Genomic DNA, 21,951 nt, shown 5'->3' with positions numbered 1-21,951 from the left:
ATAGGAGCTTAATGAGATGTGGTGGTGTATATTAAATGAAGGGGGGTGAGGTACCTCATGAAGCTGAAATCCTGCTGCAGATTTAGTGGAGTTATTTAAGAAATGTGTTTTACATTTGAACATAGATGTGTAGGTGAATGTCTGTGCTGGTGTCTGCAGGTCACTGTGAAGATCAGGAGACACTCTTCTTTCTTCACAGTGGAAGGCAGTTTGGATGTTTGCATGAATTTAACTGGTGCTCTGTGAGAGGGAGCACCAGCTCTCCATCACCTTCTGGGGTCAGAGCACTTGTCACATATACTGCAGAGACTTTTACAGAAGGCTCTTTTGTGTTGCACAATAATTCAGGCAACTGAGTAAAGACTGCACTTTCTCTCGGGGTGCGACCACTGGAACCAGAATTTGTGACTATACAAAGATGTACAAGTCTGGCTCTGCATGCTTCAATTAATGAAAAACTACAGTTGTTGAGTTTTTTTTTTTTTTTTTTTAATTAAAATAACATCTCTAGAAAATTAGCTCAGCACCATGTTACATCTTACAGACCCAAATAACCCAAGCATTTTATTTTTTCCAGTTGTTGAATTCCCTCCGCCATGAATTGTAGCTCATGGGTGGTCACAGTTCACTGTTGTGTGCAGCCTCTAGTGTATTTTCCCATGTTGCTGCAGTTCCTTAAGAGAAAGTAAAACTAGATCTTTTTCTTCCTGTAGACATCAGTGTCTCAAGTACTGAACATGTTCAGCTTCTCCTTATTGCTGCCAACCAAAAGCCAGTTTTATACTGTGTAAGACAAACCCCATACAGAGTCCTTTCATCCTCTTGGAACCAACAGGAGCACATGGGGCAATAATCAGCCGACATTAAAAAGTGAACAATTACATTTTCCAAGTTCTACCAAAAACGAACAGATCAATTATCTGTAATTATAAAGTTTTACTGACATTCTCTGGTCTGGAAGATTTTCATCCCCTCATTATGTGGCTCTCTCTGCATGAATGACCCGTCCTATTTGTTAGAAATGAACTTTGCTATGGACTTTTAGTTGCCTGAGAAGCTGTGCTGGCCTGTGCTCGTGAATAGTGGTAATGAAAGACGGTGGCAAACTCTCTCTGACTCCAACACTTGTATTTATTGCCGTAGCTGATTTAAACATTGAGGTGGGTGAAAAAACAGAACATTTGAATTTAATTTAAAATGTAAGACATATTTGAATGTAAGATATTCTGAGGATTGGTGTTATAAATAAAATTAATTAATAAAAGACAGTTGGATATTTTTGAGTTGTTGATGAAGGTTAAAATTGGCTACACACTATAACAAATTCAATAAAATTAATTTTTGATATATCTGTATTTTTATAACAGGATATTTTCTACTGATAAGCTATATTTAGGGTTTTTAAAAACTACATTTTTAAATAAAATTGCAATAAAATGTCATGGGGGCATTAAGAATGAACTGTAAATAGTTAATTACACTAATGTTGATAGGTTTTAGTGTTAATGAACAATATAATGATGGCTCTAATTTACAAACTGTTATTAACATCATAAACTGTTAATAACTGTTTGTAAATTATATATAAACATGATCTGGAAGTTGATCTGGATGTAATTCTTCTCATAATGAACCTATAAGAAGGCAGGTTGGTTGGTGGGAATAACAGGATTGTTAAAGAGTCTGAGCTTTGTGTCCTGCTTTATTCACTCATTTATTTATTTATTTATTCATTAACTTGTCTTGTTTATGTTCCCTTTCCTGGCTGCTTGATGAAGTTTAGGAATCTAAAATAATTGCTTAGGTTTACGCAAAGGTCGAAGTTTGGAGTCTGGAAGGAGACCAGCCTAACTGTTGCCTCCGCACATGCTTCACTCATGGATTTGCACTAAAGCAGCCAGGCTTGTGCGTCACTCTGAGCCGCCTGCAGCAACTCATTGCTGGCTAAACGGCCATATTCGACGTCCTGTGCATGAAAACTAACGAGAAATGAAATCTTTACTTCAAGACGCCTCTTATCGACTATGAGACCACAATTCTATACAATTCATAATAATCTATAATCAAATAATGATTTTCTAATACTCAAACCAAATATTAAATCGACCACGATACTACTAATATTATAATTCTATCGTTTGTTAAAACTACAATAACTATTTAATATTTATTATCAGTGCTGATATAACTCATCACCGGTGTTGTGCCAAAAGTGATTTTCGGTATTTGTGCAAAAAACAAAAAAAAAGATTGGCCGTATTTAAACTCCTGTAAATGACTTGTTGGCCTATAATATGTCAAACATGTTTTTCATGAATGATATCGAGTCATTGTGAGTCACAAGCGACGTTTCTGTCACAAAGTAGAAGCTGCAATCAGATTTTATGGAAAAGTGACTTTTATATATCTTTTATTTGTCCAGCTAAAAAGTATCATTGACATTAAAATGTTTTTTAAGAGTGACCTGCTGAAAAGGGGAATTGCAATAAATAAATAAAAATCACAGTCTTCTAAAGATAGTGTAAGTGGCACCAGGATTGGATTGGACTCATTATAATGTAGACACAAAGCCAAACAGATCACGTCTTTGTAAAACCAAAAGAAGAACGAAAAAAGCGAACAAGCACTGAATTATTTCAGACTTTCAGCTTCGCTGAAATTCAACAGGCTTTTTACCTCAAAGGAAATATAGAGTACACGAGACATGAGAAAATAATGTAGAACATGAGATCAATTTATACAGCCTCCATCTTAACTCGGGTTTGTCTTGTTTTTGTAGCATTTTTTCGTATTTATTTTAATCTGTTTTGTGTGCAGCTCTTTGTGAGCACTTGTCTGTGTTTGATAAATAAACGGTTCTTTTTTAAAAACATTTATTTTTACACGTATTAAGTGGAAAACTTAGAGAAATATAATAATCGAAGTTGCCTGGATTCCGTGCTGTACCCAGTGAAAGTCACGCTTAAAGGTGATCCAGTATCATAGCAGATTATTTCTGTGTCCACTCCGCATTCAGACTGTGTAGCAGAACCACGCCTGTCACGCTTAATGTGGATGCTCTGCAGTTTAGCGAAACCTTGCGAAGTAATGCACGTATAAACAAATCAAATCAATTTTATTCCAGAGTAGAAACAACATTTTAATTCTTCCTCTGAAGATTTTTGAAGAAAACAAAATGCTCGCTCTTAAAACAATTTTCCAAACCTGCTTTTGATCTTTTATCTTTATTTCTGAAGTGTTTAAAACAGCTTCTAGTTTGGGACAGATTGCCTGGATATTATTTTTTTAATTTGATTTTGAATCGCTCTAACTGATCTTTGATCTTTAAACCTTCACGAGCTCACCACAGAAAACAAACCACAAATCAGGTGAACTGCACCTCCAAAGCGGTCACTTACCTGTCCTCTTGTCTCACTGAAACTGTGGTTCACAGTTCACGTCTGACTTTTTTTTAATCTTTCCATCATTTCCTTTACTCTCCAGTCATATTTATTCACTTATTGATCACACTCATCTTTGGAAAATGCTCAGAAAACGTACAGACAGCCTTCTGCCCTCTCTTATTTTCCATGTCAGGATTTAGCCTCAGTACATATTTGAACGTTGATAGAAACTTCCTCACCTCATTATTATTATTATTATTATTATTATTATTATTATTATTATTATGTCTTTTTAAAAAGCGCTGCTGGTCACATGAACATGTGGTCACAGTCTGTGAGGCCACAATCTCTGGTTCTACGAGGCTGTAAACACATTTAATATAAATGCAGTTTCCTGCTGAGTGAAAACTAAGAAACAAACTATAAGTACTTAAAAACTGAAGTGTTAATTTACCTGCGTTCTTGTCTTGAAACCAGGTGGTTTTGTTTTCTTTTCCGCTTCTGCCATCATGCGGACGTTTTGTGTATTACAGCTAAACGCCGGCTGAATATTTGACTTCTGATCCTCTGCTGCCCCAACAGGATAAAGAATGTACATACGGGGCTTTTCACTGGATGAGGACGGACGGACGGACGGGGGGGGGGGGGGGGGGGGGGGGGGGGAGTAATAATTACACGAATACGTTTTTCTTTCATTTTATTTCCACAGCATTTGTTATGATGTTATGAAATCATTTGCACAGCTGGTATGAGGTGATATCCTAGGCATTACGGCTAAACATCTGCACTTTGGTCTCAGGCTTCCATAGGTGATTGTTACAGAAGTCTTCTGGTTTGTTCAAACTTAATCTGTGCTTCCAAGTTCTTTCAGAGAAAAGAGGCTTTTTACTGCAACCCTTCCAAACATTTTAATCGTGCTGTCATGAACTTGAGCATTTAACATGGTAACTGAGTAGGGTGACCATATTTTGATTTCCAAAAAAGAGGACACTTGGCCCAGTCATGAAGAACTTTAATAATACTGTTTGTTTAAAGAAAACTTTAACATATTTAAACGATACCTTCTCTGTGCGGTTAATGAATGGTGAAATAAAAAATGTTATATAGGCTTTTACAAGTCAACAAGTTAAAAAAAAAAGAAGATGGTTGGTCACCCTATAACTGAGGCCTGTGGAGTCTTAAGATGTGGCTCTTGGGGTTGCACGGTCTGGGTGAACTCATTAAACTGTGAGTTACCACACACCTGCACGCTTCAGACCTGCAAACTGCCAAAACCTCTGTTTTATAGAGGTGCTCATGCTTGCAAATGATCAGTTAATTGAGTGCATTTGATTATCATCACCTGCCTGCTACGTACCCTCTTAATTCTTATGGAAGCAGTAGGGGGAGTCCAGAGGAGGCTTTGAAACAGCCCCTTTTCACCATCAATAACATGGAAGAAGAAAAAACCCTGTTTTTTGATAGCTGTTGAGATTTTTTAAGCAAAGCTGGAGGAATTTGGAAGTCAGCTTTTCTTCCAGATGTTGTAACAGTAGCTACAGGACATCAGTACCTCAGCTCTTTTTGTAGCCCCCCCCCCTCCCCCGCATCATCACCACAGATTTATAGATGTCTTTTGTGATTGCTGAGAACAAACAAAAGCAGCCTGTCTTCATTTTCGAACTATGTGATGGCATTAATGAGAGGGTGTCTGTGACCTCAGGAGCAGAATGCTTCCTGCAGATTATAATCAAATTCACAGCCGCCGCCTAAAACTTCTCCACCGCTCTCGTTAGCAGAACATCATGTGGTATGTTTGTTGTGACGTTTGAAAACACAATCGGAAGATTTGAGTGTAAAACAAAGCACACATTTTCACAGAATGAAATGTCATTAATTTAGTGAGTATACAGTATTGTACTGTAAATATTGATTTCTCCCTATTTATATCTTATTACTCCCTTCATTATTATCCCAATCACAATATTAAGCTCATTTCCATCTTTACATTTCTGTTCTTGAACTTTACTATTGTCTTGTTTCATGATTCACAGTCCAAAATCATCTAATCCATCTTGTTGTGGGTCTTGGTACTGCTTATAGCTTTATCCTCTGTTTGAAACAAGCAAACTTTAACTTCTTCTGATTGGCTGCCCCTCACAAATAGGAGGTTTGAGCAGCATGTGGGAGGAGCTTCTGCGCTCACAACAAAGCTGTGTGTCTGAAATACAATACAATACAATTTTATCTATATAGCATGTTTATATCCCTACTGGCCATAGTGGGGATATCCACTCTCACTGACATCACATAGAGCCAAGAGTAGATTTAGTAGATTTTTTTAAAAGAAAAAACTGCCTGAAACTGCTTAAAGCAATCTTCAATTCCCTCAACATCTGAAGCACTGCAGTTTTTAATGCTAACACTTACAATTATCTTGTACTTCTGTCATACACTCACATGCCTGGATTAACCACCTGAGGGGGCTCCTAGGCAAACATTTGTTGTTGCACCCACGTATCACGCTAGCACATAGACTGTTGCAGGCTCACATTTATTGTTTAAGTCATTTTCTTTTCAGTGTGCTTTTTACTGCCATCCATAGTTTTCTGTGACAGCAAATCCAGTACTTTTGTACTTTGACAGGTGATCAGGCAACACTAAAATGAGCAGAAACTAACTTGGGCTCAAAATAGAACTTACTACACACATTTAAAGCGCCATGGTTTTATTTTTTGAATTGGTCCTGGGTGGCTTTGTACGATTCACAGTTCAAAATAATCCTTGTTTTTCCTATACCGGGCCTCAGTGCACCTCTTCGGTTATTTATTTCACTGTTTAAAAGTATTAGCTCCTTCACCTTTCAGCTAACTTTCCTCTGATTTCCTGTCTCTCACAAACAGCATGTGGAGGAACTTCTATGCTCACAGCTACAGCTGTGTGCTTAATACGAGCATATAGGGAAGTCCCATACATCTGACAGATACAAGAGTAGAAAAAACCAAACCTTTAGCACAGTCAGGGGTAGGGATGGGTATCGTTTAGGTTTTATCCGATACCGGTGCCAAACCGGTACTTTTGAAACGGTGCCGGTGCTTAAACGGTGCTCAAACCGGTGCTTAAAGAATGGAAAACACAAAATTGGTCCAAAAACCTCATGTTCAGCTGTTTTTTTGTAAAAAGATAACAATGTTAGTTTTTTCTGCAGCTATGGGGCATATATGGTATCACTCTGGGCTGGAAGCAGTGCTTAAACAATGGAAAAAACACAAACTTTGTCCAAAAACCTCTCATGTTTAGCTGTTTTCCACTTTTTCTTCGGTCATTTTAGCCTTTTTGGCCAGGGTGAAGGGAGTATCTGCCATCAAACAAGAAGACAGCCGCATGTAGCTATGATGGTGTTTGCTAGTTCACCTTACATGCATTAATTTAATAACGCGGTTAGCTTACTCAACGTAAATTACACACGAACAACATTAAGCTACTCACGCAGAGAAGAACGGCTGCTGCTGCATCATCATCCTCATCATTTCTGCTACACTGGCAGGGCTAGGTTCATCGGATTTAAAGTGTGACCTCCTTTGACAGTATCAGCTTAAAGCACTTGTTGCAGGCTGCTGAGTTTGCATCTTTTGCTGTGAAGTACAGCCAGACTTTTGACCGCTTTGCCTTGGGCATTTTTAATCTGTAGCTCTGCTCTAAAAGAACGTACGTACCTGGACCCGCCTACTATCCTCGAAACGTAAAATGATTGGCTAGAATCTAAAGTGTATCATTCCATACCAGTTGGTGGCGGTAATGCACCTTTCAGTTGTTTGCCAACCGCCAATAGAAATGTAAGGAAGAAGAAAGTGTATCACAGCTCAGGAAAAAAAAGCACCGAAATAAAGCACCGAAATGCGCGCTGCTTTTCGGTCTGGTTACTACCGTTTATGTCAGAACCGGTGCCATGATGGCACCGGATACCGGTACCCATCCCTAGTCAGGGGTCACCTGTACATGCATTAAACTTGTTGTTTGAAGCTGTTCAATGCTGAGCATCACCACTGCAACAGTCTACATGCCAGAAAATAGCGAAAAGCAAATAAAGAAGAATGTTCAGACTTACTGCTGTGAATAACAAGCATTACCTTGAGCTGATTGTTACCAGACAAACAAAAAGAACTGAGCTCAATTACTTCTTTAAGATCAGGGTCACAGCACGTAGGTCTATGACCTGCTGCTATGAATTAATAATTCACTGATGTGATTTTCTGTTGGAGGAAGTGAGTAAATGATGGTCTGCGGGCTTTAGGGGCTCCTGAGCTGTTGAACACTTTATCGAATTTGTAATGTAGACACTCATAAACACAGTATCTTCCTTAAGTGTACTTCTTATTCACTTTGGGGAGATAAAAGCTGGTTATCACAGAGGCTAATCTGGATACTAATGCTCCTTATCAGTCAACAGGCTTCCTGTTGGGATTCCTAGTTTGGGCTGCTCGTGCTGCTCTACAATCTTTGTTACAGCACATTACCACAATGCATGCACTAAGATCAGTTTATTTATACAGTCCACAGTCTTTACAGTCTATAGAACTTCTATCTTTGGAGCTTCAGTTTAGATAAGAAAAATAAAAATCCTCCACATTTCTAGTCCACCACACACGTAAACAGAGAAAATAAACAGGCTGACAGTATAGACAACATCTCTTGTTCTCAGGAGACTGCTGCATGTGTCTTAGTCAAATATATAGAGAGGAGGCTAGAGAAGGCAGGCAGTTCTCTTACACTCGTAGTTTTGTCCATCTTTGTGAGATTTTTCCTGTCATCTAAGGATGGAGGCCCTCAGCTGTTTTTTTCCCTTTTTCTTGGCTTTGTTTGTTATTCACTATTTGAGTCACTGTTTGGCTCTCCCTGGTGCCGTGTTATGGCGACATAGTTTAGGTTCACTTGCCCCCTCACTCGGGAGGGTCACTGCAAATGACTGCAAAGTTGTTATGAGTGATCACTTTTGATCCTGTGATGAAAAATGTCTTTACTAACGGGAGTTTTCTCCATCAGGGTGACAGTGATCCAACCTGCATAACTCGAGGTGTCACTGAGTGGTTCAACGAGTATGAAAATGATGCAAATCCAGTGCCCTCGCAGTGCCCTGTGTTGCAAGATGTCAACCCATCTGAAAGCTCTTAGAGTGTTATAAACACCAGTCCTCAGCAACACCATCATAAAAACACCAAATGAAGATTTTTTTTAAATTTTGGGTTTCAACATAGACTATTCTTACATTTTTCATTTTTCTGAAAAATGTCAGAAAACTTGGAAAATTTGTGTGTAGCAGTATTTTTGTGCCTTGTGCCAGCTGTCAGACAAATGCAGCCACTATGAAAATGAGCAAAAATGAGAAAAGAAAATCAAAGCTTGAAACACAATTTCATACAAGCAACACGTGTTATAATTGCTTGGATTTTTTATTACAGAGTTATGCTTCAAAGTATAACAAATCTGTAGAAGACGCTTGCAAAGCTGGCATCTTCTACCTCCATCCTGATGGTAGTATGTATTCACTACAAAGAGGATGTGTTGCATCACTAAGGATTTGTCGTCCATTTCCCCAGCAGGACTCACAAAGTTGTGTCATACTGTTTTGCTGGTGACCTGCAATCTTACCGCCCATATTTACAATTTTATTTAGTTTGTTCTTATTAACTACAGACAGTGAAACAGTACTGTGCAAAACTCTTGAGCAACCCTCTATTTCCTTACATTTTGCTTCCAAGGAGCCAGACTTTCTTGTAATTTTTAAAGCAAACATCCAAGGAAGAGCTGCGAATGTCCTTCAAGGAGCCTGGAGAACGATTCCTGAAAACAGCCTAAATAAATTACAAGAAATCTTGCCTAACAGAGTTCAGACTGAGCTGAAGAAGAAAGATAGTCACACTAAATACTGGATTTTAAACTATTAACTTATTTTTTTGCCTTATAAACTTTAGTTCCATGTATGTTTGCACCTATTTCCCATATAATATACAAGTGAGGGATAGCTCAAAACCTTTGCACAGCACTATACATTCATTAGTATATAGACTACATAAAACACGAGATGTAACACTGCCCAAGTGTTAGCAGTAAAAGTTCATAATACTGCAACACTCTAACACACTGTGGTCTATCTGTCAAAAATGACTTGACCCATCTGATGGTTGTGGTGGTCACCCTTAACTGTGACCTTTGCATTAAGATATTATGTTGTAAGTATAACCATAGAAGATTGCTAAGACAATTTGTTATCATCAAGACTCTGATCAAGACATATATGTTGGCCGGGGTTTTTTCCCCCCACCAATCTGATCAAAGAGTAAATGTAAATATTCTACCAGATGTCAGAGGACCTCACTACTTTTCTGTGGTTACATCACTTATAATATTCAGCAGGTTTTCCTGGATTTCATTCGCTATACTCCTGTCTGATCCTCTGAAGAGCCACTGGAGTCATGCAGCACTTCCTTCACTCTCTTTTTTATAAATCAGATTTTTTTAACCAGTTTATCTATGATGGCTTAAAAGGAATATCTGGAACACAGCAGCTGAAAACTAAAGTCTCAGGTATTCTTTTGGAGAAAAGATTAATAGTAAAAAAAAAAATGCATACAGCAGAGCACTGTATTGTACATACAGACTGTCATTCTAACATTTTAGTGCAAACGTGAAATAATCAAGGTATAAAAGTTATGAATTATTAAAAGATAATGAAGATTTATTCTGGCTGTCCTGTCAGATGCTTTTGCTTTATTTTGGTTTATGTTCATTTGTTTTTGTTTATTTGTTGACAGCTGAGTCCTAATGCTGTGGTTTTTATCTTGTGAAATCACTTCTGAGCTATGAGATTTTTCTTTTTGTAGAGTGGCACATTTATGGGTGCATTTATCAGCGAAAACACATTTATGAAAAACACAAACTCCCCGCAGTAATATAGTGAGGGCAGGCTGGAGGAGCATATTATGTTCAGAGTTACCTAATGGTGTCATTTGTTTGGGCCTCATTACTCAGAGCAGGGAACAGTCCACCGTGAGGAGAAAGAGCATGCAGGCAGAAAAAGAAAATCTGAAATGTCTCTTTCTTTGTCTGAGACCATTTTCCAGTAAAACTGTTTTTCAGGATTTTGTCTTAATACTTTTGTCTCCTGACATCTTGAGTAAATGACTTTTTACTGTTTTTCAATCCAGTTTTTTAGATGTGACAAACACCCTCAAAGTAGATGATATTTCATGGCACTGACCTTACAGATAAAGCAATTAAAAACTATTAAATTAAAATATACACTTACCTGCCTCTTTGTTCGAAACACCTGACTAACTGCGTTATTAATGCAAATGTCTAATCAGCCACATGGCAGCAGTATAATGAATTTAGTCACGTTTGTGTTTGATGAAGATGATCTGTTGAAGTTCAAACTGAACATCCCAATGGGGAAGAAAGGGGATTTAAGTAACTTTGAATGTGGCATGGTTGCTGGGGCCAGATGAGTTTGTCTGAGTATTTTAGAAACTGCTGATCCACTCAGATTTTTCCACACAAATATATCTAGAGTTTACAGAAAATAGTCTGAAAACGTGACTCCAGAAGTCATAGAAGAATGGCCAGCCTCAAATAACCACTGCTTACAACTAGAGTGTGCAGAAGAGCATCTTTGAACACACAACCTAGAAGCAGATGGGCTGCAGCAGCAGAAGACCACACCAGGTAGACACTGCTATCAGCTAAGAAAAGGAACATGAGGCTACAGTTCACAGTGTTATCAAAGGTGGACAACAGAAGACTGATGAGTGTTGATTTCTGCTCTAACTTTTGGATGGCAGGTTCGGGCTTGAGTCCCTTTATATTGTCCTTTATAGCCACAGTGCTCCCATCTTCTGATGGCTGTTTCCAGCAGGATAACACGCCATGTCACAAAATCTCAAACTAGGTTCTTGTACATATCAATGAGTTCACTGTACTCAAATGGCTTCCATAGTCATCAGATCCAATCCAATAGAGCACTATTGAGATGTGGTGGAGAGATTCACGTTATGGATGTGCGGTCAACAAATGTGAAACAACTGTGTGATGCTGACACTTCGATATGGACCCAAATCTCAGAGGAATGTTTCCAGCACCTGGTTGAATCTTTATTATGAAGAATTCAGACAGTTCTGAAGGCAAAAGGGGCCCAAAACCCAGTTTAAGGTGTGCCTATTAAATTGTCAGGTGAGTATATTTAACAAGATAGTGGTACTTAGGGGAAATGAAAGGATTGCTGAAGTTATTTTGGTTCATCCTGAAGGGGAAATGAATATCATGGAGTAGCAGTGGGACTTGTACCAGATGTTTATTAACAATATATTTACGTAATAATAAAATTAAAAAAAATTCTTACTGTTTTAATAAGTAGGCATGATCATTTTCCACATGTCGACGTGTGATAGTAATGTTTAACTTCAGTTCTAGCTGATTTAGCTCAATACTAATCACAGCAGATACCTTAAGTACAGTTAAAAAGTAATTGCCTTGTTCCTCATTTCTTAGTTTTTTGCATATTTGTGGCACTTAAATGTTTCACATCACCAAACAATTTTTAATATTTGATAAAGATAACCCAAGTAAAAAGAAAATTTAGTTTTTAAATGATGATTTTATTTATTAAGGGAAAAAAACCTATCCAAGCCTACCTGGCCCTGTGTCAAAAGTAATTGCCCCTGAAACCTTGGCATCAAGAACTGCAATCAAGTGTTTGTAATGACTGACAATGAGTCTTTCACATCTCTGTGGAGGAATTTTGGCCACTCTTCCTGTTTTAATTCAGCCACATTGGAGAGTTTTCAAGCATGAAGGTCATTTTTAAGGTCATGCCAAAGCCTCTCAATCAGATTTAAGTCCAGACTTTGACTAGGCCACGCCAAAACCTTTGTTTTTCTTTTTTGAGCCATTCACAGGTGGACTTGCTTGTGTGTTTATATCATTGTCCTGCTGGAAAACCAAAGTGAGCTTGATCTTTAGGGCATGAACTGATGGTTGCACTAGCTCCTTCAGATTTTTCTGGTAGAGAGCAGAATTCACAGTTCCTGCAATTACAGCAAGTCATCCAGGTCCTGAAGCAACAAAGCAGCTCAAGACCGTCACACTACCACCACCATGTTTCACTCTTGATATTAGCGTTAGCATCATGCCAGGTGTTAGGGGAGTCAAACCTTGCAAAAAGTTCAACTTTTGTCTCCTAAGTCCAAAGAATATTTTCACCAAAGTCTTAGGGATCTTTTTGGTCAGCAGTGGTTTTCTTCTTTTCTTCTTGGTGCTCTTGGACTAATTTGGTAAGCCGGCCACTCCTGTGTGGGTTGTTCCAAGTTTTCTCCATTTGTGAATAATGGCTCTCACTGTGGTTCACTGGAGTCCCAAAGCCTTAGAAATGTGACCCTTTCCAGGCTGATAGATGTCAATGATTTTGTTTCTCAGCTGTTTCTTAAGATCATGGTATGATGTGTTTCTTTCTGAGATCCTTCCTCAATTGTCAGACCGGTTCTATTTTAGTGACTTATTGATTCAGTAGGTCTGGCAGTAATCAGGTCTGGGTGTGGCTAAGAAATTGAGCCTTGCTTTAAATTCATAATTTAACAAGGGGACCAGCTACTTTTTCAAACAGGGCCAGGTAGGCTTGGATATTTTTTCTCCTTGATAAATGAAATAATCATTTAAAAACTGCATTTTGTATTTACTTGTGTTATCTTAATCTAATATTGAAAATTGTTTGGTGATGTAAAACATTTAAGTCTGACAAATATGCGAAACACTTTTTCACATCAGTACATTCAGTACGTCCACGTATGTTTGCACATTTTCCATTTTCCTAGGAAAATATGAAGGAATAAAAGGTGGCTCAAGACTTTAATCTTTATTTTTTCTTTGTACTGACAAAATTGATCAAACTGATGGAAAATAAATCTAAAGACATCTACACCATGGTTTTATTTTATTTTATTTCACAACACTATTTTTAAAACGACATTTTTTTTTTGTGTCAGGTGACTAAAATGTTTTCACCCCTAGGTTAAGTTTTGTCACCTATAACAACCTTGGTGTGGTTGCATGTTGATATTTACATCGGTCTTGTTTTCCATAAAAACAGGCACCTCATAATTCTATGCAACAGAACCAAGAATTGCACCTATTTCTCATCACAGCAATTCAATCTAAATTATAGCGAGTACTAGAGAATACCCTTGTGAATAGCCTCCATGCTGAAATGAGATCATGAAAGAGTAACATGATGGCAGAGTGGAGTGTGTGTGGGAGGGAGAGAGGTGTGTGTATGTGTGCGTGTGGGCGGCGGAGTGGGGCAGACCTGCATGGAGAGCACTTTGGCTTGTTTTTGTCATTACCGCGGTGAGAGTAAAGCACATTTCCAGGCATGCTGATGGGATAAGATGACCCCCTCCAGTAAACTCAGATATATATATGGAGACGCGCTTGTCAAACAATAGGCTGGCTTGTTATGGTGGCCTTTGCTCAGGTTGCACATGTGAACACTATGGCTTGTTTACAGCGTGTACTGCACTGTGCGCACGCTCAAATATTTGCTGAAAACTCGTGGATTTATAACCACAGATTTGATTTAGGCTCAAGGACACTTGCAGAGCAGAAGCTGGAGGATCAAACAAGCATCCAAACAATTAACCTGCTCTACTAGTGAATGCGCAGCCACTGTAACAAAAAGTTCAAACAGTTAATCTAAGCTTTCCTTAGCTACTATTGGATATTTAATGGATGCCTACATGTTTGGGGTTTTTTTTTAACTTCTTTTGGAGTCCAAAGCCTTTCTACTTCTGAATCTTTCCTTCTCATGCAGCCAGATCTCTCTGCCCTGTGCACTGCATTTCATTTTTTACATCTGTCTCTGGACACTGTTATGCTGCAGACCTTGAGCTTCTGCATTATCCGGGTAGCTTCGATGTGCTCCTCAAAAGCTGCAGGTCATCACAGGATTCCTACAACCCCCTTTCTGCTTTTCTTGGTGGATTTAAGTCCATTAACATGCTGTCTTTTCTCCATTCGACTTGGGCTCTCTCATCCTCCTGCGGCACAGCTCTTCTGCTTTTCTCCTTGTCCATAGTGATGGTCAGGTCTGTGCTGGTTCTTGTTAGATCTGAGCGTGATGCTTGTTTGAAGTTTATGGCTTTGAGTTGAACAATTTATCTCAGCCTTTGATACTGTGTTTCTAATCCAAAATGTTGTTTATGAGGCATTTTTCCAAGATGTCAGTTGCTTTATCGCTGTCATCCTCTATTCCCTGTAGTGCCTCATCACTGGGTCTGATACAGCATGTTCTTAAACTAGGACATGAGTTTGCCTAGAAAGGCAGAGGAAAGAAGAGAAGAAAGATGTGGGCAGCACATTAGTAGAAATGCAGATTTTTTTTTTTACTCTCTAGAGATCCGCATGCACATCAATGTGATCTGACTTACAGGATGAACCTCACCCACTGGTTTGCCACTGGCAGCATATATATTTGCCAACTGCCATGACTGGGTTAACACATTTGTAGGCCCCAGGGCGAAAATTTGCAAATGAGCTTCTGCTGACCTCCTCCTACCTCTGTTCGATGTTTATGTGCTGTTTGTGTCACCTTTGAATCGCTCCGCCAGTAAAAACGTTACAGATTCTCTTACAGCGCTAGCTTTTGTGTTTTCAGTTTTTCCTTGAGAGCAAAGGTAGAGACCAAGACAGCTTCATCATCATCCAACCAGACACCAGTGCTTGTGTAAAGTTATAATACAGCGGCGCTTCTGTTATATATTTTCAAATGTAGTGTCAGGGGTCGCGGAGTGGAGGCGAGGAAGAAGGAACCTAAACGCAGGACTCGCAGGTAGGTGAAGCTGGGTGATTTATTGTCGATGGAGTGAACACACAGAACAGAGGAAGGACATGGCTGGCTGGCTGGACGACTGACTGAATGAATGAATGAAGGACGGACTGACTGACTGACTGGCTGACCCAACACAGGCGGAAACAACAACATAACCTCAATGACACGACAAAGAACGAGTAGAAACGGAAGACTTAAATACACAGACTGATGAAGATGATAATGAGAGACCGGTGAGTACACAGCTGAACATAATCTGGCTAATGGCACGAGACGAGCTAACACAGGAACAAACAGGAAGTGAAACAGTGGCAAAATAAACTGAACATGACAAAACTGAAAGCACCGGGTCGATGACCCAGGAACCCTGACAGTACCCCCCCCCCCCAAAGGCCGGCACCCGACGGCCAAAAGAAAGAAAAACCAGAACAGGGCGGGCGGAGGGGGCCCAGGACGGAGGGACGGAGTCCAACACAGAAACAGTTCAGGTGGGCGGCCGCGTGGCCGGCGGCCGAGACGAGACAGTTCAGGTGGGCGGCTGCGCCGGCGATGACGTCCAGAACGTGGCTGGGGTGACGGTGCGGCAGCCGCAGGACCAGGCGAAGCTGAAGCTGAAGCAGAGGCCATGGTGCGGCAGCCGCAGGACCAGGCGAAGCCGAAGCTGAAGCAGAGGCCGGACCAGGCGAAGCCGAAGCCGAGGCCGGACCAGGCGAAGCCGAAGCCGAATCTGAGGCTGAGTCTGGGCCAGGCGAAGCAGACGCCGAAGCTGAGGCTGAGTCTGGGCCAGGCGAAGCAGACGCCGAAGCTGAGGCTGAGTCTGGGCCAGGCGAAGCAGACGCCGAAGCTGAGGCTGAGTCTGGGCCAGGCGAAGCAGACGCCGAAGCTGAGTCTGAGGCCGGCCCAGGCGAAGCCGAAGCTGAGTCTGAGTCTGGACCAGGCAAAGCAGAAGCCGAAGCTGAGGCTGAGGCTGGCCCAGGCGAAGCAGAAGCCGAAGCTGAGGCTGAGGCTGAGCCTGGCCCAGGCGAAGCAGAAGCCGAAGCTGAGTCTGAGTCTGGGCCAGGCGAAGCAGACGCCGAAGCTGAGGCTGAGTCTGGGCCAGGCGAAGCAGACGCCGAAGCTGAGGCTGAGGCCGGCCCAGGCGAAGCCGAAGCCGAATCTGAGGCTGAGTCTGGACCAGGCAAAGCCGAAGCCGAATCTGAGGCTGAGGCTGGCCCAGGCGAAGCAGAAGCCGAAGCTGAGGCTGAGGCTGGCCCAGGCGAAGCAGAAGCCGAAGCTGAGGCTGAGGCTGGCCCAGGCGAAGCAGAAGCCGAAGCTGAGTCTGAGGCTGAGGCTGGCCCAGGCGAAGCAGAAGCCGAAGCTGAGTCTGAGGCTGAGGCTGGCCCAGGCGAAGCAGAAGCCGAAGCTGAGTCTGAGGCTGAGGCTGGCCCAGGCGAAGCAGAAGCCGAAGCTGAGTCTGAGGCTGAGCCTGGCCCAGGCGAAGCAGAAGCTGAGGCTGGACCAGGCGACGGCACGGGAGCCGGGGGTGACGGAGCCACAGCTTTAGGGCCAGCGGGCGCGGAGGCCCCTGGCTGGAGAGCGGCCGGGCCAGCGGGCGCGGAGGCCCCTGGCTGGAGAGCAGGAGGGCTCACAGCTGGCTCTGGGTGCTGTGGCTGCAGGTCTGGGAACTGGACTGACTGGAGGACGGGCGACCGGGAGGCAGGAGGAGACTGGAGGACGGGCGACCGGGAGGCAGGAGGAGACTGGACTACAGGGGACTGGAGGGCAGGAGGAGACTGGACTACAGGGGACTGGAGGGCAGGAGGAGACTGGACTACAGGGGACTGGAGGGCAGGAGGAGACTGGACTACAGGGGACTGGAGGGCAGGAGGAGACTGGACTACAGGGGACTGGAGGGCAGGAGGAGACTGGACTACAGGGGACTGAACAGGAGCAGACTGGAGAGCAGGCGAGTGAACTGACTGGAGTGGGAGCTGAACAGCAGGCGAAGGAACTGACTGGACTGGGAGCTGAACAGCAGGCGAGGGAACTGACTGGACTGGGAGCTGAACAGCAGGCGAGGGAACTGACTGGACTGGGAGCTGAACAGCAGGCGAGGGAACTGACTGGACTGAGGAGGCTAATGGATGAGCTACAGACTGAGCTAGCGAAGGAGATAGAGCTACAGCCTGGGCTAGTAAAGCTGGTGCCTGAGCAGGGGACACCTCAGCTAGCCTAACCAGGGACAGTGCGAGGGCGTGAAAGACTGGATCAGGAGGTGGATGAAGAGGTGAAGTAGTAGGTGAACCAGTTAGCTCTTCCAAGCCTCTAGGGTGGCCAGGCTGGATTGAGGCTGCCCTCAGCCTGGGTGCTGGGACAGGCACGGGAGGTGGCTGGACACCAGTCACCCCCACCCGGGAAACAAGAGCGGATGTGGAGGTAGGCTGCGTCGCAGCTGCCCTCCTCCTGGGAGCTGGTACTGGTGTGGGTGTAGGCCGGGCCCTAGTCATCTGAGGTGATGAAATGGCTGAAGAGGAAGGCCGAATCTGGGCTGCCGTGCTGGTGGGAAATGGCTGAGTGACGGGTGTGGAAATAGTGACCGGGTGTGTGATACAGGCAGGTTTATCCGGGATTAGTCTGTTTCTTCTGCCACCACGATTTACAGTCTTTGCGGGAGCACAGCAGAAAAAATCTTCCCAGTCTACATCATCCAGGAGGGAAACTCCCCATGAATCGGAGATGAGTCCCTTAGTTAATCTGGGTGAAGTGTCAAAGGAGGAGGGTGGAAAACAGTTACCGAAACTCACCACCGGGAGTTGTTGAAAATAGTCCGTGTTATGGCGGCGTGTGCGCCGCTTTCTCCGGGAAGAGGAAGCGGCCGGGGTAAACAGCTGAGCCTCTGGCGCGGTAGCCTCCATGGAGCCGAGGTGGGAGGCGTAGCCGCGGTGCCTTGGCGAAGGTGGAGGTCCGGCGAATGAGGCGGCGGGTGTGTGAACGAGGAGCGGAGCGGCCGAAACGCGGCATGAAACGTCCGCTCCCCGCGGCAAATGCTCCGGGGCAGGTGAGGCAGCAGGTGGGGGAACGCGGCGTCTCCGAGGCCCGCCCAGAGCCAGGCGAGTCCCCTCGAAGACGTGCTCTCTCTCCGAGAAGAGCCGCTGTTTTCCCCTGACCACCTCTGCCCAACGGGAAAGCGCTGCCTCCTGCCGCTCGTAGAGGTCCGAGTCCGCTGGGTTCCAATCGTGTCTTCGTGGCACGGGTCGTGTCATTCTGTCAGGGGTCGCGGAGTGGAGGCGAGGAAGAAGGAACCCAAACGCAGGACTCGCAGGTAGGTGAAGCTGGGTGATTTATTGTCGATGGAGTGAACACACAGAACAGAGGAAGGACATGGCTGGCTGGCTGGCTGGACGGACGGCTGGACGACTGACTGACTGACTGACTGACTGAATGAATGAATGAATGAATGACGGACTGACTGGCTGACCGAACACAGGCGGAAACAACAACATAACCTCAATGACACGACAAAGAACGAGTAGAAACGGAAGACTTAAATACACAGACTGATGAAGATGATAATGAGAGACCGGTGAGTACACAGCTGAACATAATCTGGCTAATGGCACGAGACGAGCTAACACAGGAACAAACAGGAAGTGAAACAGTGGCAAAATAAACTGAACATGACAAAACTGAAAGCTGGTCGATGACCCAGGAACCCTGATATGTAGTCCTCTTTTAAAAGGCTCAACAGCAGTAACACGTCAAGAATAGTAGGTTTCTCCTTATCTGTTCTGAAAGACTTACTTAAAGAGCCTGTCAGGATTTATTGACAAGAACAGGATGGATACGGCTGCCAACAAGCTAACAAGCTGCTGTTGCTTGCTGCCTGCAGAACTCATTTAAATGAAGCTGGGCATGATAGTAAGCTGTTTTACACCTGTCAAAGACAGCACAGAGGATTTTTACTTTTATGTAATAAAGTGCTTAGTCATTATGATTCAAACCCCATGTGTAACAGAGGCTTTCTCTTTGAAGGTGCCACAGTAAAACAACTAAAATAAAAAAAAAAGAAGCAAAATTCAAGCAACGTGTATACATTCAAAGGTCTGTAGACCATATAGTATCTGTGCAGGGAATGCGAGAGTCCTTTGCAGTGCAAAGAATGCTCTAATAAGTATTCAGGGCTTTAAATGGAAAGTGGACAGCTGCTGCGCAGGGAGCCCAGGAGGCTTGCATTGCTTAGCAATGACTTTGTGGTAATTTGATTAACTGACATTTAATTCAGAAATATGCATCTCTAAAGAACTGAAATAGCAAGAGCGCTGAGTATTATTGAGGGGCCCTGTGACAGTATAAAAGATGTATGACTCCTGGCTCTGAAAATAAAGCCAATGCTGAAGCGCCTTAGACGTGCATTCTTTTAAGTTGCTCCCAGGGGGCGACACTTGTGGTTGCAAAAATACTTATGCAGAGGTCCTCTTAGTTCCCTTCCTCTGTGATCTCAGTAACACAGAACACAGTCAGTTTTGAATCATTTTGAATAAAACATGAAGTCCATTTTGTAAATTATAGGGGATTATCCAGGATATGCCCACTGGCTAATGCCTTGTCAATCAATGATGTGATAGCCTCACACAGCTGCTGCAGATTTGTTGGCTGCATATCCATGATGTGCATCTCCCGTTCCACCACATCCCAGCAGTATTGAGATAAAGTGACTGTGGAGACCATTTGAGTACTGTGAACTCATTTTCATGTTCAAGACGCCACTTTGAGATGATCTGAGTTTTGTGACATAGTGTGCTATCTTACTAGAAGCAGCTATCAGAAGATGGGTACATTGTGGCAATGGACATGAAATTGACAGTCAGCCACATTACTCACGCTGTGGTGTATAAATGATGCTTAATGTGGCAAGAAAATATTCCCCCACACCTTTACACCACAATCAGCTGCCTGAACAGGTAGGATGGATCCATACGTTCATAGCAAATTCTGAACCTACTGTCTGAATGTTGCAGCAGAAAATTGTCTAACTGTGAATTGCAGCGCAGATTGTTGCCTGTTTTATGTTTTCTGACCATTCTCTGTAAAATCAGGATGTAGTATTCCAGCATTTCATCAGCTTTTGAAATAATCAGAACAGCCCATCTAGCACCAACAGCCACCCCACATTGAAAAAAGTCACTTAAATCACATTTCTTCACCATTCTGATTCAATTTCAGCTTCACCAGGTCATCTTGACCATGTGTACATGTTTAAATGCACTCATTTGCTGCCACGTAACTGCCCAATTAGATATCTGTGTTAAGAATCAGTTGAACAGGTGTACCTTATGAAGTGGTCTGTTTTATATATCTCACCAATTTCACCACGTGTCCCTTTATTTACTCTTAAACAATACGTGGACATTTCACCAGTCTGACATCATAGCGTCTGGTATACCGCTAGAAAAGAAGCACTTGAGATGAAAACAATTTAAGCGGTAATTGCCTCACAACATTCAACATTTCCCACTTTGACAGCCTTCACATGCCGCAGCAGGCGGTTATTCGCCGCTAACAGGGCTGTGTTGATTGCAGACGTGAAAAACAAATGGGCTAGCGGGCTCTCTTATGGAAAGCAGGCAGGGCACAGTGGGGCTACAGTGACATTTTCCCCACATGCAAAATCATGCAAAAGGTAAATACTGAGGCGGAGGGATACCAACACTATTGCAGAACATGGCCGTCACCTCCGTCATGTCCTCTCCCGCAGACCGACCCACTCGTCTGCGATTGGACGAGAAGTTTGCACGTCAGCTCCCAATTGGACGAGCGTCACGTCGATCACGTGCTAATGTCAATGACGTCGATTGTACACTGGGTACGCTGTGTCGCCTGGGTGGATAGTATAGTTACATCAACATTAAAGGGAATAAAATGCCGCGGATTCATGTAAATAGAGACTTCGCTTCAGCGCTGATAATTAATGTTTCTTAATTAACACGGGTCACCTCTGGAGCCGGTAGTGGCAGGCCTATTTTCGGTGTTTATCAGCAATATTTCAGGGTAAGTGGAGTGATACATTTCCTTCCTGCGTCTTTTTTCCTTCACACGGGTGCAGACCTGCTTGCTTTATTATTTAAATACAAAAAAGTAATAAGCGAGACTACTGTGTTATATCACACAGATACCCAGTCTTCACGTGAACATGAAATATCCGTGATATGATTAAAAGTAGTGCGTACTCCAGCTCGCCCTGCCGAGTTATATGGAGAGAGTGAGGAAGGTAATGGCTGTCGGTCGGACTCGTAACTAGAAAATTGTGAAATGGCCTGTGTAGAGTAACGTTAGCTCGTCCTTTGCTTTCCATGTCGGCTCCGGTAGTTATGGTGTCCTAAACGGCTGTGTTAGGCTTTTAAAAATCACGAACCGAGGATCTGACACTAGGTTTTGCCTCCAACATGTCAAATTAGATCCTGTTGGGTACCTGTCTGCCGTCAGTGGGCCTCCTCAGTATCCAGACTACCATCTGTCATCATGGTTAGACAGTTTGGACTTCTGCTCCCACTTTGTTAACAAAAAAGGGAAGAAAAAAATCCACTTTAACCTAATGTGGTCTTCACATTACCAGATCTCACACGGCTATTAGCTTAACGCCATTAAGAAGAAAACAGTCCAAGTGCACATAAAGGAGAGCTATTGTTTAAAGCTGTTCACCCTGCTGCTGCATTTTTTTTATTATTTTTTTTATTA

General features: G+C 42.9%; 1 protein-coding gene across 5 annotated transcripts in view; it reads left to right on the top strand.

Annotated features, from left to right (window-relative positions):
* Positions 1–21,047: 21,047 nt before the first annotated feature.
* The window catches only part of LOC146493147 (myocyte-specific enhancer factor 2D homolog), a 35,346-nt gene continuing 34,442 nt past the window's right edge, over positions 21,048–21,951 (top strand). For all 5 annotated transcript variants that reach the window (XM_085147495.1, XM_085147492.1, XM_085147494.1 and 2 more), the window contains exon 1: positions 21,048–21,264. The gene's annotated coding sequence lies outside the window, so the exon portion shown is untranslated. The remainder of the gene's footprint in view (positions 21,265–21,951) is intronic.

This window comes from Neolamprologus multifasciatus, chromosome 22, assembly GCF_963576455.1.
Source record: "Neolamprologus multifasciatus chromosome 22, fNeoMul1.2, whole genome shotgun sequence".
NCBI lineage: Eukaryota > Metazoa > Chordata > Actinopteri > Cichliformes > Cichlidae > Neolamprologus > Neolamprologus multifasciatus.
Note: the sequence above shows the minus strand (reverse complement) of the source record. Positions and strands in the feature narration are given on the sequence as shown.